This window comes from Ambystoma mexicanum, chromosome 1p, assembly GCF_040938575.1.
Source record: "Ambystoma mexicanum isolate Mex_15411 chromosome 1p, UKY_AmexF1_1, whole genome shotgun sequence".
NCBI classification, from domain to species: domain Eukaryota; kingdom Metazoa; phylum Chordata; class Amphibia; order Caudata; family Ambystomatidae; genus Ambystoma; species Ambystoma mexicanum.
Window position 1 is genome coordinate 338204539 of NC_090921.1, and position 17426 is coordinate 338221964.

The window sequence follows — 17426 nt, forward strand, 5'->3', positions numbered from 1 at the left end:
TCAGCGCTTCATCAACCTTTTCGCCAAACAGGTGTTCCCCTTCGCATTGCATGTCCAGGACTTTGTACTGTACTTCAGGACGGAAAGTAGTACATTTGAGCCACGCTTGTCGACGAAGCACTACTCCATGGTTGATTTGTTTGAAACCAGACTCTGCTAGGTCAACTGCGATATTAATAGCGTGGTTCGAGGCCTCTTCGCCATCCCGCACCAGTAACATAGCTGCTTTCCGGTGTTCGTCTGGCAGGTGTTCTAGGATAGGGGCTAGTTTGTGCCACATTTCCCTATCATATCGTGACACGATCGCTAAGGAATTGGCTGCTCTTACTGTCGTCGCTCCGACCGAGAGCACCTTTTTTCCAAAGGCGTCCTGCCTCCTAGCCTCGCTTTCAGGTGGCGTTGAACATTTTTGCTGGACCCTGGCCTTCCTAGCCGCTGCCGCCGACACCACTGAGTCAGACAGAGGCTGTGATGTTAGACATTTCGGAGTGGACTCCGGAGCTTTAAACTTTTTCTCGATCCGTCCCTTTATGGCTGGCTCCGAGAACGGATGGCGCATCGTCTTGAGACCTTCTTGCCACACGTGGTCAAGGATTGGGATGGCAAATACCGATTTTCTCCTTTGACCCATATGGTCAAAAAGGAAACAGTCTTTCTTCTGCTCCTCAGGAATCAAGCCGAATTCGGAACAAGCTTTCCCCATCATTGCATGGAAGGCTCCCACATCATCAGGGGGAGATGGCTGTGTCTGGCTCCTCGTAGACTCCAACTCTACATCCGAATTCCATGTTGGGTCCCTCGACGGTGACAGGGAGATGTCTGACCCGGAGTCATCCAGTATAGAGTCGGACTCCGACAACTCACCCTCCTCCTGAGCTCGAGGACGATCTTTCACCGCCTGGGGAGCCGATGGGCGTTTCGTTGTCGAGCGAGCCGTACAAGTTTGCTCGTCGACGGAAGGTACAGACAAAAGTGACAATGACGTCCCAGGTTGAGGGAACTGCGTATCCAGCCGCTGCAGGAGCTTCTGGAGAGTATTAAGCACATCCAGAGACAAAACCGTCTGGGGGGTCAGTAACGTGGATGATATAGGTACCATACCCCCGCTCGCACTCGTCGCCGTGGAAGGCCGTAAGCCTAAATCCGATGGCTGCAGAACCAGGTCACCTTCCCCTTCCGCCGAGCAGGCCGTGTCTGGCTGCAGTAAGACCTCAGGGGGGGATCGGGTCATAGACCTCAGGCAGCCAGGCCATAGACTGAGTCTCCGTCGACGAAGGAATCCCAACCGCTGCTGCTTGAGCGGTAATAGGCATTGTCAATGACACCGAGGTCGACGAGCCAGTCGTCGTCGTCGAGCTCTTAGACTTAGTCGTCGATTTCGATGCCGACTTCCCGGCTGAAGCTTCTCGACTCATGGAAGACCTGGGACGGTCCCCTGAGGAGGATTTTGACAGCGCTAGCCTCTCCGTCTTAGATGATGAGGAGGAGGAGGGCTTTTTATGTGATGAGGAGGATCCAGCATGTTTCCCCTTATGCTTGTCCTCAGCGCGAATTTCTGCTGGCCGTACCTTCTTCGATGGAGGCTCCGACTTGCTCCTGGAGGCCGTGGAGCCAACTTCCGAAGCCGGGTAGGCACCCGCTCCGTCATTAAGCCAGTCGACCAGCCTTCTTTTACGGTCCTTAAGGGTTTTTTGGGAGAAACCCTGGCATATCTCACATGTATCCGCCGTGTGGTGCGGGTGGAGACAGTAGATACAGTCCATGTGGCCGTCTCCTTCATAAACCTTTTTTAGGCCACAGGTTGCACACGGGCGAAATAACGCCTTTCCAGACATAATTCTCCAGAATTTGAACTTCGCCGAAGCGAAACAGACAAAACAACCTAGTTTTCACCAGTAGTAAAACACGAGGATCCCACTACTTTGAAAGACGGTTCAAATCTGAGGGAGCGCGGGGGCGGGGCCTGTATTTATATCATGACGTCCTGACGGTACGGGCACGCATGATACAAAACGAGGTGGATAGGACGCATAAGCGTCGAAAAAGTTTTCCTACGGGAAAGGGTCTGTATAATGTACCGGGGATTCCCAGCCTGACGACAGGGAATGTTCAAAGCATGTGAATCCATGAAAGATCCAATGCTGGAGAATTACGCATACATGATAGTTTTACCCAAAAAAATAATAAACATCAAAATTGTATTCTGGATCAAGTCAAATTGTTGCAGCCAGTCGAAGTCGATCTTGCACTAACATGTGATGTCCCAACCTCCGACTCTACCCTGTTCTCCTTCAAACAAGTATCAGAGGACGAGGTGTTGGAAGTTATACAAAAACTTAAACATACATCTTGTAAGGGAGACATCTTTCCTGCTACGTTATTTAAAGGACTTTGCTACCACGCTTGTCCCCTGGGTCACTAGATTTGTAATTGCCTCTTTTCAACAGGCTTACATCCCAGGAAATATTAAGGAGGCTTGGATAACCCCTTTAATAAAAAAGGAGAACCTGGATCCTACAGCTGCTGGAATTTACAGACCAATTACAAACATACCTTTTTTACTGAGAATAATTAACACAATAGCCTGTACCCAATACCAGAAAACAATGTTCTAGCGAACAATCTGGTTTCCGCATGAACCATGGGACAGAGACTGCTCCTTTAGATTTAAAGTCAAATAAAACAGAACCCATTAAGAAAGGTAATGCTGCTTTACTTCTTCTTTTGGATCTCTCTTCGGCCTTCGATTTGGCCGATTTCGATGCTCCATTAGAAAAAAAAAGACTTATCGAGGTAGGTAAATGTACCACTTAGGCTGCAAGCTGGTTCAGATCCTTTCTTGGGCAGAGGACAGCTAATGTAGTGAAGGGTAATGCCTAGTCCTCAAGAACACTTCTTACATGTGGAGTCCCACAGGGTTCATGTCTGTCGCCACTATTGTTAAACATTTACTCCAAACCCCTATGTGACCTTCTTGCTTCCCTCTGGGTTTTGTTTTGCTAACTATGCAGTTGATACCCAGATTGTGTTCAAACTATCTGGGGTCTATACTGCAGATGTGATCAGAGTAAATGAAGTTTTTAGGGCCATACAATATGGATGGACTCAAACTCTTTGGTCTGTAATGACTCCAAAACAGAGTTGCTTATCATTGGCACGCCGCATAAACTAAGAAACCTTGACACTCGGTACAACTGCTTTGAAGTTAACAGCATTGCCATTGTAGTGTCCGAGACTGTTAAAACTCTAGGAGTCTATTTCTACTCATCTCACCTTTCAGAAGCACGTCTCATCTTAAATCTTCCTGCGCCTACCTTGTGCGCCTCTTATGGCAGATTAGTCCATACCGGTCCGAGGACAATCTAGCATTGATTGCCACAGCCATTGTCAATTCTAAATTGAACTACTTTAACAACATATTGGTAGGCACTTCAAAATCCAATATTAGAAAGTTACATGTGCAACAAAATGGAGCTGTCCGCGCAGTATGCGGGCTTAGCCGTCATTCCAAAATCTCAGATTCTTGCAGGAAGCTACACTGGCTTCCCGTCGAGCAGCGGATACAATACAAGGGCTCAGTTTTGGTTTTTAAATGTCTTTTAGGCCAAGCACCTCCATACTTTTCAAGAGTCCAGAAAACCCCTGTTCGGCGCACTCTCCACTTCCAACAACAATATCACGCTATTCCAACCTTGTGTCATCTTAAAACTTTGGAGGTGCAGGCTTTAATGCCTGGGCACCCACCATCTGGAACTCACTTCCATTGGAGGTACGAGCATGGGACTCAATGACTCGGTTTAAGAAACAACTAAAAAAGCTACTGTTTGATGGGGGGTAGATTTATTTAATCACATAACCCTTACACTCAACTTTACGGACTCCATTCTGCCCCTCTTGTTTCCGTTTCCCGTTGTCTGGCATGTGAGAGCCCCGAGGCCTTTCGGCGTGTGACGCAATATAAGAAAAATATAGATAGATAGCAATATAGCTGCCAGATGCACCCTGATGGAGGCTTGAGCTAATCCAGCCATGATGCAGAGGCGTGATCTTTTGGGACCAGCACCACACTGAAGCGCTTCCACTTTTGCCCTTAACACAATAGACTAGATGATGCCCTGGCCTTGGCAAGAACTGCTTTACATTCCACAGGAAGATTTTAAAGTGGCCAAACTCTAGGGTTGCTAGTAGTCACTTGATTGCCAGGATGGTCGCTGATTGCATTGTGGACAGCCGATGTCCTTCCACAGGATGGCCACCACTCTCATCCGAGGGGTATGCCAAGGATGCTGTGTTGAGGCGGGCACATAGAAGCAGAGTGATGGCACTATGCAGGATTTCGGATAATTGATGGAGAATCAGTGTTCAGTCAGCATAACTCCCTATCATACTGGGGTAGAATGGCCAGAGCATTACCGGTCTTGATGGTTGATGCTGTGGTGTACATGACCCTCTTCCACATTACATCCAGCTGCTTTCCTTCTTCATCTGGAGGAACCATAGACTTGGAGGGCGGGTTCGCAGACCGTTGGCTTGCATGCCACTGAGGCCACAGAATCGGATGACGGCTGTGATCTAAGGCACTTGGAGGCCGAGTCCGGCACCCTGTATTTTATCTCTAGCCTATCCCGCTTTGCTGGTGTGGAGCTTGAAGTCTTCATTAGCGCAAGGGCTTCCACCAACACCTCGTCAAGTAAAGGGACAGACAATATCTTGTGGACCACAAGACTCTGCAGTCAACTCATGAATTCAGCCCAATTCTTTCAGGAAGCCACCTCCTGAATCACATCCTTCCTTGAAGGGAGAACCATTAAAGGTATTCTCAGATCAGGCCTGCGCTGCACCTACCACCATCCCCTGAAGAGTCCCACAAGGCTCCTGCACCTCAGCCACACTGTACAACATTTTTACCCTACCCCTCTTCAACAAATTGGACAATCTTGGCATAGCGTACATAAACTACGCTGATGATACTCGGTACTCATCCCACTCACTGGCTCATACGAAAAAGACGCAGAACACTGGGCAAAACATGGCACCATCCAAGCATGGTTGGCAGCAAATGGTCTTTGCCTCAACGGGGATGAAACCGAACTACTCCTGGTAGACCTCAAGGAAACGCTCAATAAACTTGACAAAAAATACAACACATTCAATATAGACAATTCCCAAATTCCTGTCTCAACAGCAGTGAAAACCCTGGGGGTATACATCAACTGTGCTCTCTACATGACACGCCAAGTTAGCGCCATCGCTTCCACGGCCGCATTCAAGACCAAACTTATCAATGCAGTCAAACCATATCTATCCACTAGTAATTGTCTTTCCATAGTCAGAGCCACCATTGAGGCCAAACTGGACTACTGTAATGTCTTATTAGCTGGGACCTCGGCCACCAAAAATCTGAATGGATTATAAATCATCCAAAATAATGCACTTAGGGCAGCGCTGAGCATTCGAAAAGGGAGCACATCTCCCACGCCAGACACGATGCCCACTGGCTCCTGGTCAAAGAACGGATACTCTTCAAAACCCTTGCCATAACCCATAAATGCCTCTCACTCACAGCCCCCTCTTACATATCGGAAAAAATAGCCAGAGCCACCTCCTCTAGACCTAAGCGGACACTTCACGTCAATCAGCTGAAAGTACCCTCCTTCAATAGAGCTAAAGCTGGAGGCGCCAGCTTCATATTCCTAGAGGCCAAACACTGGAATGATCTCCCCACAACCCTAAGAAATGAGACCTCTCACATAGCCTCCGGCGAGCTCTTCAATTAACTCACTTCATCACAGCCAGTACACCTAGGTCCCTAGCTTCCTCGGGCCCCCCATGTCCACCATAACCATCTAACCAGCAACTTATCTGCATCGGTTATGTCAATTGAACCACTACCTATCTTGTATTAGGTTCACTGTAACCAAGAACCACGGCTATGTAAATTTAACCATTACCTGTCTTGTATTAGGTTCACCGTTACCAAGAACCACAGACAGTTGTTCCTGCGGCCTTACATGGAAATAAGTAAGCACTGCTGTAACAGCGCCATGGTGCCGTAGGGCTGCTTTGTGCGCTTTATAAATGTAAAAAATAAATAAAAATACATAAACGTCTTCCTGGCCGATAAGCGCCTCTGGTAAAGGAAACTGTCCTTTTTCCTTTTCTTCGGGCGCTAAGTTGAAGAGGGTAGATGCCCTTGCCATCATGGAGTGGAACAACCCCACCTCATCTGGGGGAGAAGAACTGGGAGTATCATCGGCACCCATCAGGTCCCCATCTGCAGGAATAAAGTCGTCAAACTCATTTGGGTCTGTGGTGCTGGTCTCGGAGCCCTTTGCAGTATCCGTCTGTTCTGAGTCCTCCGCTGGTGCTGCTGGCACGGGCGGTGACATTAGTGGTTGCCTCTGGGTAGCCGAGCGATGCCTGTGCAGAGGCCTTGGAGGACTGTACCTGGGGGGGGGGGTCGCTCCCCGACGGGGCTATTATTGGTGGTAGCCGCTGTTATATCTTTGAGACCAAAGAACTCAGCACAGTGAAAATATTGTGAGACATGTCCCTAGAGGCCTGTGGCGGGGCCACAGGAGGGGGCTCTGACGGAGGGCTAATGCTTTTCACGGGGCTAGTATGCCTTGGCGACTCCATGCCGATCGGTTTGTAGCATCCTGTGTCCAGGCGTTCCTGCAATGCTTCCTCCTCAGAACTTGTGTAGACTCATCACAGGGTATTTGCGACCTCCTACCCACCCCCCCCGACCACCCTTCCCAGTCTGAGAAGAAAATTGGGTTGTTTTAACAGGTCCTTTGGTCTTGCCGTCTCCTTCAAAGCAGAAGAGACCACTCTTGAAGTGGCCGTAGGCCTCGGAGGCAGCAATATCCTGGACATTTCCCTGGTCGTCGACGGGGGTCGTTGACTGAGAAGTGGTGCCCACAGTTGACGGGCGTAACCATCGATGGTGGCTTGGTCATCAAAGTTGTGGCTGAAGTTGTTGATGGGGGCCTCTGCAGCATCGCCGCTGATGAATCGTGGACAGAGGACCTTGACGTGGCCTCTTTACAGGAATGCTTTTTTGGTTCATCTTTCAACCAAGGGCCATGTTTCAATGGTCTCAGACGAAACCCCACCAACCAGCCAAACTCTAAAATCTGCAAGGAGCAGACCAATCCTGCTGCAGTCTACTTCTCCGGTCCCCTCCCAGGCCCTCGCTTCTCATTTCATCTCTAAAACCCGAGGACATCCTGTCCACCCTCTCCGTCCTCACTCTACTCTCTCCTATACCTCCGGCCCCCCTGTGACCAACTCTCCTCCTCCTTCCTTTCCCCTGTTCTCCCCGGAAAAGGTTTCTAGACCAGTCCGATCTATGAAAGCGTCATCAAAACAGGTTCTTCCCTGTCCTGCCAAAACCATCAAGGACCACATTGACACCCTCGCTCCTGCCTTGGCCGACTTCTGCAATCACTCCTTCGCCACTGGTGCCTTCCCTTCCCCCCCTGAAGCACTCTCATGTGCACCCTCTTCTCAAGAAACACTCGGCCAACCCCACCTGCCGGCTAACTATTGCCCGATCTCCATCACTCCTTTCCTGGGCAAACTCCTGAAAAAGATGTCCATCTCCCAGCTTAATCTTCACACTGAATCTGTTGGTTGTCGCCATGACCATCAGTCTGGCTTTAAGAGCAGCCACAAGCACGGAAACTGCTCTCCTGAACATCCACAAAGACCTGCTCTCTAACCTTGATTCTAATCTCCCCTCTGTCCTCATCTTACTCAATCTATCCTCTTCTTTTTACACGATCAACCATGCTTTCCTGCAGAACAGCCCTGATCTTTCCTGAGTGGATTCCTGCCTCCATCATTCCCACTCAGACCTACTCCTCTTTTGAATGCCTGGTCTGTAGGCTTTCTCCCTCACCTACCATTCTCTTACTATGGTTACCATCTATCAGCATCCTGGTCAAATCACCTCATTTCTCTCTGAGTGGGCAGACCTCTCCTCCTCCCCCCTGGCCTCTACCACTCAACTCCTCCTCCTCCTCCTCCTCCTCGTCCTCAGTGACCTAAATATACATTTAGACTCTCCTTGCTCCTCCTCTGTACTATTCCGTGACCTCTGCGACTCCCTCTCCCTGTCCATCCTCCCTTCTGGCCCGACTCACTCTGCAGGGCACACACTCGATGTCTTGATCTCCTCTGACCTCCCCCTCTCCATCCCTCGGACCACTCCCCTCTCCTGGATCGATCACTCCCTCCTCTCATCTCATCTCATCTCTCCCTCTCTTCTCCCCCCCACCCCCCCCTCAAGCCAAGCCAACCCCAACACTGCCACCAACCTTCTCGGACATCTGGCCCATGAAGCGTGTGTCAGTTGAGGCTTTTGCCGCCACTTTTTCTCTCCCGCCCCTCTACCTTTGGCTGGCTCACATCCTGACACAGCCCTGTCTCTGCTCTACTCTTCAATTTCTGATACGCTTGATGCTCTTGCCCCCGTCATGAGGATTTGTTTGAAGTCCAAAGCCAAGTGCAATTACTGGTATGACTCTGACCTAGTTACACTTAAACTTAAGTGTAGGGCAGCTGAGAGGAAATGGAGGACTTCCTGTTCATCCTCCGACAAACTGGCCTGTCGCCTGCTACAAAGGCAATACCGACTCTCTGTCTTCACCAAGAAGAGAGTCCACATTCAAGCTCGTGTCTCTGCGGCATCTAACAACTCGGCCAAACTCTTTAAAATCTGCAAGGAGCTGGCCAACCCTGCTGCAGTCTCTATCCCTCCTGTTGCCTCCCAGGCTCTTTGCAATGCCCTTGCCTCTCACTTCATTAAAAAAAAACCAGGACATCCTGTGCACCCTCTCCACCTAATCCCCTCCTCTTCCCTCTCCATCTGTGCTTGCTGACCCTCCTTTAGCCACCCTCCCACCATCCTTCTCGGCCTTTCCTCTTTTCACCCGACGAGGTCGCTAGACAAGTCCGATCTATGAAAGCCTCTTCAAAACAGGTTCATCCCTGTTCCTCTAAAACCATCAAGGACCACATTGACACCCTCGCTCCGGCCCTTGCTGATTTTTGCAACCACTCCTTTGCCTCTGGATCCTTCCCCCTGCCCTCTGAAGCACTCCTTTGTGCATCCTCTTCTCAAGAAACCCACAGCTGATCCTTCTTGTCCAGCTAACTATCACCCCATTTCCATTACTCCCTTTCATGGCAAACTCCTGGAAAAGTTGGCCATCTCTCAGCTTAACCTTCATTCCAATTCTGTTGGCTGTCTCCATGACGACCAGTCTGGCTTCAGAGCTGCCAGAAGCACGGAAACTGCTCTCCTGAACATCCGTGAAGATCTGCTCTCCAACCTTGACTCTAACATTCCCTCTGTCCTCATCCTCCTCGATCTCTCTTCTGCCTTCCACATGGTCAACCATACCATCCTGCTCAACCGTCTCTGTGAAAACCTGGGTATCACTGATCAGGCTCTGGCCTGGCTGACCTCTTTCCTCTCAGATCGACCCTCCCAGGTGCAACTTGGGTCCTTCCTTTCATCTATCTTCCTCTCTACCTGTGGTGTTCCCCAGGGGTCTAACCTCTCGCCCAGGCGTTTCAACCAATACCTGGCAACTCTCGCCCACTGCATTGCCACTTTCTGCTCAAATTTCCAGTGCTACGCTGACGACAACTCATTTTCAGGATGCCCTCTGCCACCTCCTCTCCCTCCCTCATCTCTGATTGCCTAACTGCCTTTCAAGATTGATGTGCCGCCAAAGATCTTTGTCTGAATGCCAGCAAGACAGAGATCCTCCTCATCGGCACACCATCATCCTTTCCCCTCACTCACTGGCCGGCCTCCCTTGGCCCTCCTACCCCCACCTGCGAGGCTAAGAACCTTGGGGTCATCTTTGATTCCACCCTTTCCTTCTCCGCCCACATCTCTGAGGTCTCTAAAAAGTCAAGTCAAATTTCCGACTGCACCTCCTCAGAGGTACTCTGCCTTTCCTCTCCTTCCCCCAGAAGCTCATGGTATACCAAGCTCTGGTTCTCTCTAGCTTGGACTATTGTAACAGCCGCTTTCTAAATCTACCTACCTCTACTCTCCGCCCTCTGCAACTAATCCAGAACAGGACTGCGAGACTTGTCCTTGGCCTCAAGCCCTGGGATCGTATCTCTCCAGCTCTGAAATCTCTCCACTGGCTCCCAGTGGATGCAAGGATTAAATTCAAAACCCTCTGCATTGTCCACAAGGCTTTCTGGGGCCTGGGTCCAAAATACCTTCAGCTATCCCTCCGCAAATACCTCCCCTCTCAAGCTCTTCGCTCTTCTACCTCCAACTCCCTCAGGGTCAGTCGTTTTTCAAAGAAACGAGCTGGGGGTAGATCTCCGTCTTCGGCTCGGGCCTCCCTCTGGAACAGCCTCCCTGCCACTCTAAAACTTGAGGAGAACCATCTCCGGTTCTGTAAGCACCTCAAGATCTTCCTCTTTTCTGCTGCCTACGCTCCCCCTCTTCCCTGCTGATCTGTTCTCTCTTGGCACTGTGCACCTGGCCACCCTCTGTCCTTCTGGCCCAGGTACCTGCTCACCCTGCCACCCTCCTGCACTGCCTACGGGCCACCCCTTGCACTGGGGTCTGCATCTGTACCCATACAGCCCCCCTTTTCTTCCTGCACTTATCAGACCTACCCTGTCTGCTGCCCTAAACCTTGCACTTGCGAATTGCTGGCTGCATTACCACTGTTTGTTGCCTTTATTATTTATTTATTGTTATTGATCCATTTCTCCTCTGCTTCGCACTTTCCATTTCTCCCCCCTTCCATGCACTCCCCCTCCCTCCCATGCACCTGCGTGTTCTCACTGTCACTGGGCCTAGTAAGATCGCTGTTTTGTTCTCCCCTGTTCCCCTCCCTTGCCTTGTCGCGCTCTGAATCACTTGTGTACAAGCGTGATAGAAATTAAAAAAAATATCAATTCATTGGCTCCGAGTGGCTGCAAGGATTAAATTCAAGGGCCTCTGCATTTTTCACAAGGCCTTCTGGGGCCTGGGTCTTCAATACCTCCAACTCTCGCTTCGTAAATACCTTCCTACTCAAGCTCTTCACTCCTCCAACGCCCTCAGGGTCAGACGCTTCACCAAGCAACGAGTTGGGGGTAGATGTCTTTCTTCGGCTGGGGCCTCCCTCTGGAACAGCCTTCCTGCCTCTCTGAAACTTGATGAGAACCATCTGTGGTCCCCGAAGCACCTCAAGAGCTTCCTCTTTGCTTCTGCCTTTTCTCTTCCTCTGTCCTTCTGATCTCCTGTCTGATACTGTACAGGTCACCTGGCTACCCTCTGATTGTGTGCCCAAGTCCCTGACCGCCCAGTTGCACACCCGCACTGCCTCCTGGCAACCCTTGCACATGGGTCTTTATCTGTAACCCTACAGTCCCCCTACCTGCACTTATTGGACATCCGCTGTCTGCACTTACCCTTACACCTGCCACTAGCTGGGTGCACTTCGTTATTGTTTGATCCCATGTACAGCACTGCCCCACCTACCCCTCTACTGGCACTTTTCCCCTCCCCTCTCCTCTGCACTTGCGCGATCGCAATGTCACTTGGCCTAGTAAGATGGTTGTCTCTTGTCCCCCCTCTGTCCTCCCTCTGTTCCCCCTCCCCTGTCTCGTCGCGCCTTGAAACAATTGTGTATAGGTGCGTTATAAATGCCATATCATATAACCGGCAAGCTTACTGTGGACGGGCATGGTGATGGAGAGCACGTGTGGTCCAAAGTAGGACCCACAGCCGCGGCTTCTCTATTCGGCTCATCAGTACGACGCTTAGACTTAGACCTCCTGCAGGGATATGTCCTCGGCCAATCTCAACTTCTTACCTGAGGGAGAGCGCTCCAGAGATTGATTGGGTCTGGGATCTGCCCGAAAGCCACGCGAGGGGGGCTGTTCCTTCATCCACACCACCATCCGTAACCGTCTTAGTTGTGGCTGGGAATCTTCGGCAGATGTCCCATCGATCTTCTTCATGGTCTGGATTCAGACAATAGAGTCACCTCGTGTGCTGGTCCTCCACGCAGATGTTCGTCAAACCACACAGTAAGCAGAGCCTGAACATACTCCTCTTGCCTTCCTCTGACATGGTGAGGCGCGAAGTAGGCCTTCCCAAAACGATCTGACGGTGTATTTGACGATCTTCACCAGCAAACGGACTCCGGGACACTGGATGAGAGATTTAGGGCAAAATTGTGAATTATTTTTCACCACTAAAAAATTATGAAAAATGGCTCGAAGAGCAACTACCGAGGACTCCCTGTACTGAAACGCAAGGTAAAAATCTATCTGAAGATGGCCATCGGGGTCGGGACCCAGGAAGACAGCGGTCATTGGATGGATGTAGTATGACCCAGTCTCCAGTGATTAGCTAATGAGAGAAAGCCAGTTTTCAAGCTTTTAAAGCAAGACTGCTTTCTTTTTATTACAGAGGATTCCCGGCCTGACGTAACGAGCATGTGAATCCATGCCAGACCACATGATAGAGAAACGTTATTAGCAATACAATTTTAAGAAAAGTCAAGTCTAATTAGCTTTGATCCACTGGACGGATTTAGCCACATTCACCAGAATGAATGTCTGACATACCTTACCCCAAAACCATTTTGGGGAAATTCATTTAAACCGTTCAAAAGATATTGAGTAAAGAGCAAAATATTAAGCAAACGAGCATACAGCTGTTCTCAGCCTACTCTCTATCAATTTCCAATAGATAAAACAGGGCTTCCATTGAATATGCAGAATGCAAAAGTCACTGCACTCATTTGTGTGAAATAAGACAATTGGGCATAAAAGCCTCAGATATTCCTTGGTGCAAATACATTGAGTAGTAAACTATATATATATTGTTTTTCTTTTCTTTTTTTTGACAGAGAAATGGTGCACCCATTCCAAAAAAAACACACATGAATCCATGGAAGATGCCAATGCCCGCGAACAGGAGTTACAAGTAAGTAATCTAATCCTGCTCCAGCATTGCATTCTTCATGCATTCACATGCTCTTGAATAAGATCATACAGCAGTACATATACATAATAAAAATGGGCAGAGGCACAGCTCAATTCAACAGGAACGGCAAAGTAAAAGTCATGGCTCTCGTCGAATGTGGTCTTGGCCTTTCTGGAAGGGGGAATATTTTTTCATATGATGGCAGTGGGAAATGCACGCCGACAGCCACCTTGCAATGGAAGACTTTGAAAGGGCGTTACCCATGGTGACAGGTCTGAAAGCAATAAACAGTTATGATGACTTTCTGTGATGAATCAACTTCCGGGGCATCAGTGGTCCAAGGATAAATATCGGTTTCTAACCATCAATCAGCCTCAGACCTCTAGTACACCAGAAGGAATCCGAAAAGATTGGAAACACAAGCAAGTGATAAACCTGGTCCAATTTTGGTAACGTGCACGGAACAGCAGGCTTATCTCTGCAAGGTCGTGGATCGTTGTTTAGTTGCAACGCCAGCGAAAATGCAATATTACCCAATAACAAAACGGGACTGTCCAGTCAAGGTTGTATACAAATGACATGCATTACTTACCGTAAAAGCATTTCTGATGATTGTATCTGCTTAGATTCACATGCTGTGCATATGGTCCGACATCCAGTGGTAACCGCGGAGTATTGCATCTTGTCTTTTGGGGGACCGAAAGGGGACGTCGGCATAGGCGTGTCTGAAACACTATCCCTATCGTGACGTGTGTAGTACCCAAAATCCCTCACGCGCAATGTCCCTCCGATTGTATTTTTTCTGCCATGAGGGAGCCCAAGGCTATAGTGAGTGCGTACATGAAGAGAGAAAGTAGTAAGAGGTCTATGTTCCTTCCACCCCGAGCAGGGAGGCAGGGAGGGCGCATGTGAATCTAAGCAGATACAATCATCAGAAATGCTTTTACGGTAAGTAACGTATGTCTTCTGATGCTTGTTAATCTGCTTAGAATCACATGCGGTGTGCTGCCATTGTGAATTAACTTGTTTCGTTTACCCTGAAGGACTTTGCCTTAAACCGGCACTGCAAGCTGCTACTGTGCTCTTGCCAGCATCTCTGCGCTTCCTGGAGGAGGCGGGGCCACATTTGCAACGTGATCCATCCCGTGACCTAGGACGCAGATGAAACGCTGAGGCTGCCGCCCGAGCGGTGTGTGCTGCCATTGTGAATGAAGTTGTTTCGTTTACCCTCAAGGACTTTGCCTTAAACCGGCACGGCGAGCTGCTACTGTGCTCTTGCCGGCATCTCTGCGCTTCCTGGAGGAGGCGGGGCCACATTTGCAACGTGATCCATCACGTGACCTAGGACGCAGATAAAACGCCAAGGCTGCCACACTTGCGGCGTTAAGCCCGTCGGGGTAAAGGGCACTGACTGTTGTGCGGCTGTTTGGCGCTGTAAGAGTCTGAGGCGTCCTGGGCTTTTATTTGCCTCACGTCAGCCCAGTCCCTCTCGGCATCTTGCTCAAGCTGCACAAATCATGTGTGTCACTACGAAAGTGAATGCAAACATTACGGCTGTGAAAACACGGGCTCAACGGAAGCTGGGTAATGACACTTTAAGCCCAGGCGTGGAATCCTCTTCGCCGACAGCTGATTCCCCCACACTGGTCGCTTCAAGACCTGGATCTGTGTCACCGTCGACACCAGTGTCTCCCTGTCAGTTGATTGGACTGCGGACTGCCGAGAGCAGACACCAAGTAAGTGTTTTCATTCTCAACACCCCTAATGTGCTTACTGAGGTTAATCCTCTCCATGCATCACATATCTTGTTTACAATGGGGATGTAACTCCAACTGACGAAACACTAACCATGAATTCCAAAAATAGCAATGTCGACTCTAACGTCTTGTCTGATCAATCGTCTGTCCAATTGTTACAACATAAACCTCGCTGTGAAACAAGTGTTATCACGGTTACGACCAATGAAACGCATATACCCAACTGCAAACAACTTGATGCGGACAACGGCCCAAGCTCCTGCACTGTGCGAGCGATGCCCTTGGTAACACTGGACAATGTGGAACTTGCAGAACCCGTGGAGAGTGTGGATTTTCTGACAAATTGCGACGACACCGACGCCGGTCTCTTGGCCACTATTCCACACCAACACATTAATTACACGGGGGAACGTAATGGCCCAAGTACTGGGTCCCTGCGACCTAGATTTTACAGTGCATATTAAAAACTGATGTCGTCGCCCTTGAATCCCTGTGAACTGACTCATGATAACGTTGACGACGATAATGTATTCATGATACCTCAGGTGGGCACAAACTCGGGCTGTGTCCCAACTAAAGATGTGCTTCTTAATCACTCATTACTTACTACATCCCTTGGGAGTGAGTTTAAGAGCGTCAAATCCAAACAAAATGGAAATCGTAGAAACTCCTTGGACGTCATTAATAAATTATTAACCGATCTCACTAGGATGAATAAAGACAGATGTCACAAACTAACGTCAAGTGAAAGGTCTAACAGGTCTGAGGTCTCTGCTAAACTCCCTTTAACTCAGAGTCCAACTCTGAGTCCATCGGCTTTAGTGAAAGACAATGAACTGCAGACGCCTCATGCAAACGGTCTATCTAAAAGACGAAGAGCTGACTCAAGCATTTCACCCTACCTGCAATGCTCACAAACGAAAAAACCCAAAATGGGTACTGTTCTATTTGAAAGTTTGCAAAATTTTCCATTAAATGAGCAACTTCTGGGTGAGGAAAGGCTAACTGCTAATCACGAGCAGCTGTCTCCTCATCTGACTCATCATTCTCTGATTCCTCTATAATGGAGCGTCCGTTCCCGAAAATCAGACGTCTCCTACTTAACAGAAAGCATCGTGCACGAGTGGAAGCGGACGAAGCTGCTAACGTGGAACAAGATCTCCCAATGAGAGACCTTCAAGCCATTATAATATCGTCAATGACTAACAACTGCTCTGTTTCTCAAAATGTATGAACATCTTAACGACAACATAAAAGAACTTGAAACTTTAGTATCGACGATGAACACTAAGCTTTTGACCATTGAAAACACAACCAATGCACATAAAGACTCTCTGGTCCGAATGCAAAAAAAAGACCAGAGCTGGCTATGGCATCATCAGTGGAGATGGCCAAAAATGCAAACTTAGACAAGAAACTTCTAGCCGAAGTGGCGGATGAAGCACTGAACTTATTCCAAAAAAAGGCCGAAACACTTTATGAATGGGAAAATAAGCGCGAAAGACACGTCGAGGAAAATGTATGTACTGACTCGACTACTATTCGCAATCTTAGAGGCCTTTCCTCCATTACAACTGTTTTGCCTGTGGCGAATGAAGCTGTAACTAAATTATTTCCCACAACAGACCTAACACTTGAGAGCACAACTTCAAATACTACTCGAGGGAACGAGGTCATAACGGATCTAACAGCTTCAGAGGGAGTCACCCTGTCACACGAGTTTCCTCCCTCTGCTATTCCTGAAGGTGAGGTAAGTGCTCTAAAGATGGCTGGACCTCTCTCATTGCCTGAAAAAGAAAAGGTGAAAGTCATGCTATTCCACCACATTCTTTTGGCGAGTCAATCTCCAACTAATTTGGCCCTCCTAGACCCTCAAACAGCGTCCTCCTCTGACCTGCTTCCTCAGCCTTCCCTGGTTGGCAAGGACTCTGTATCTACAAACAAAGATGCCGACGCCAATTCCCCCGATCTTTTTGACATATTTAAAACTTCTAAGAACATTACTAAAACCAGTGGGACTTTAAAAAAGCCCAGAGACACTTGTGCAAAAAAAAAAAAAAAATCAATGCCTGAATAAAACAAAGCGTGGATACGACTCACGGAAATTCTTAAGAAATATCAAAACTGTTAACGTCACAGTTAACAGCACAATCATGAAAGAAACACGGGGAGTACTCAAAGACCCTACTAACGAACCTGCAATTGTGCCTGACCAGGTTGTTGAGCCAACAAATGATTCTTGTAATATCTCTGAGGAGCTAATGAACATGTCAACCTACAACGACAATGACGGGATGGAGCCATGTCAGACTTAGGGAATCAAATAAGTGTCCGGTACATCTAACAACGACCAACTGATTGGCAACGCTGACGGAGCATTGACCGCCGCCCAAATGCCACAACTGCCTGCACTACCACAATCAGAGGCTAAAGCACAGAAGGAAATCAAAGAATGGCCGGCCCATCTAACAATGACCAAACGATTGGCAACGTTGACGGAGCGTTGAACGGCTCCCGAATGCCACCACTGTCTGCCCTACCACAATTAGAGGCCAAAGCTCCTCCTGTGCCTGCTCTGCCCTGTAGAGCGAAGGCGTACGGCATAACATTGCTCCCACAACACAGTAAAGAAGGAAGACGGTGTGAAGTGATTCAGCAAATCACAACATCACAGGATCTCCTTGACAAATCTGAGTCCATGT

General features: G+C 48.9%; 1 protein-coding gene across 4 annotated transcripts in view; it reads right to left on the reverse strand.

Annotated features, from left to right (window-relative positions):
- The window catches only part of TLE5 (TLE family member 5, transcriptional modulator), a 272205-nt gene that overhangs the window by 59040 nt on the left and 195739 nt on the right, over nt 1-17426 (reverse strand). The window lies entirely within an intron of this gene.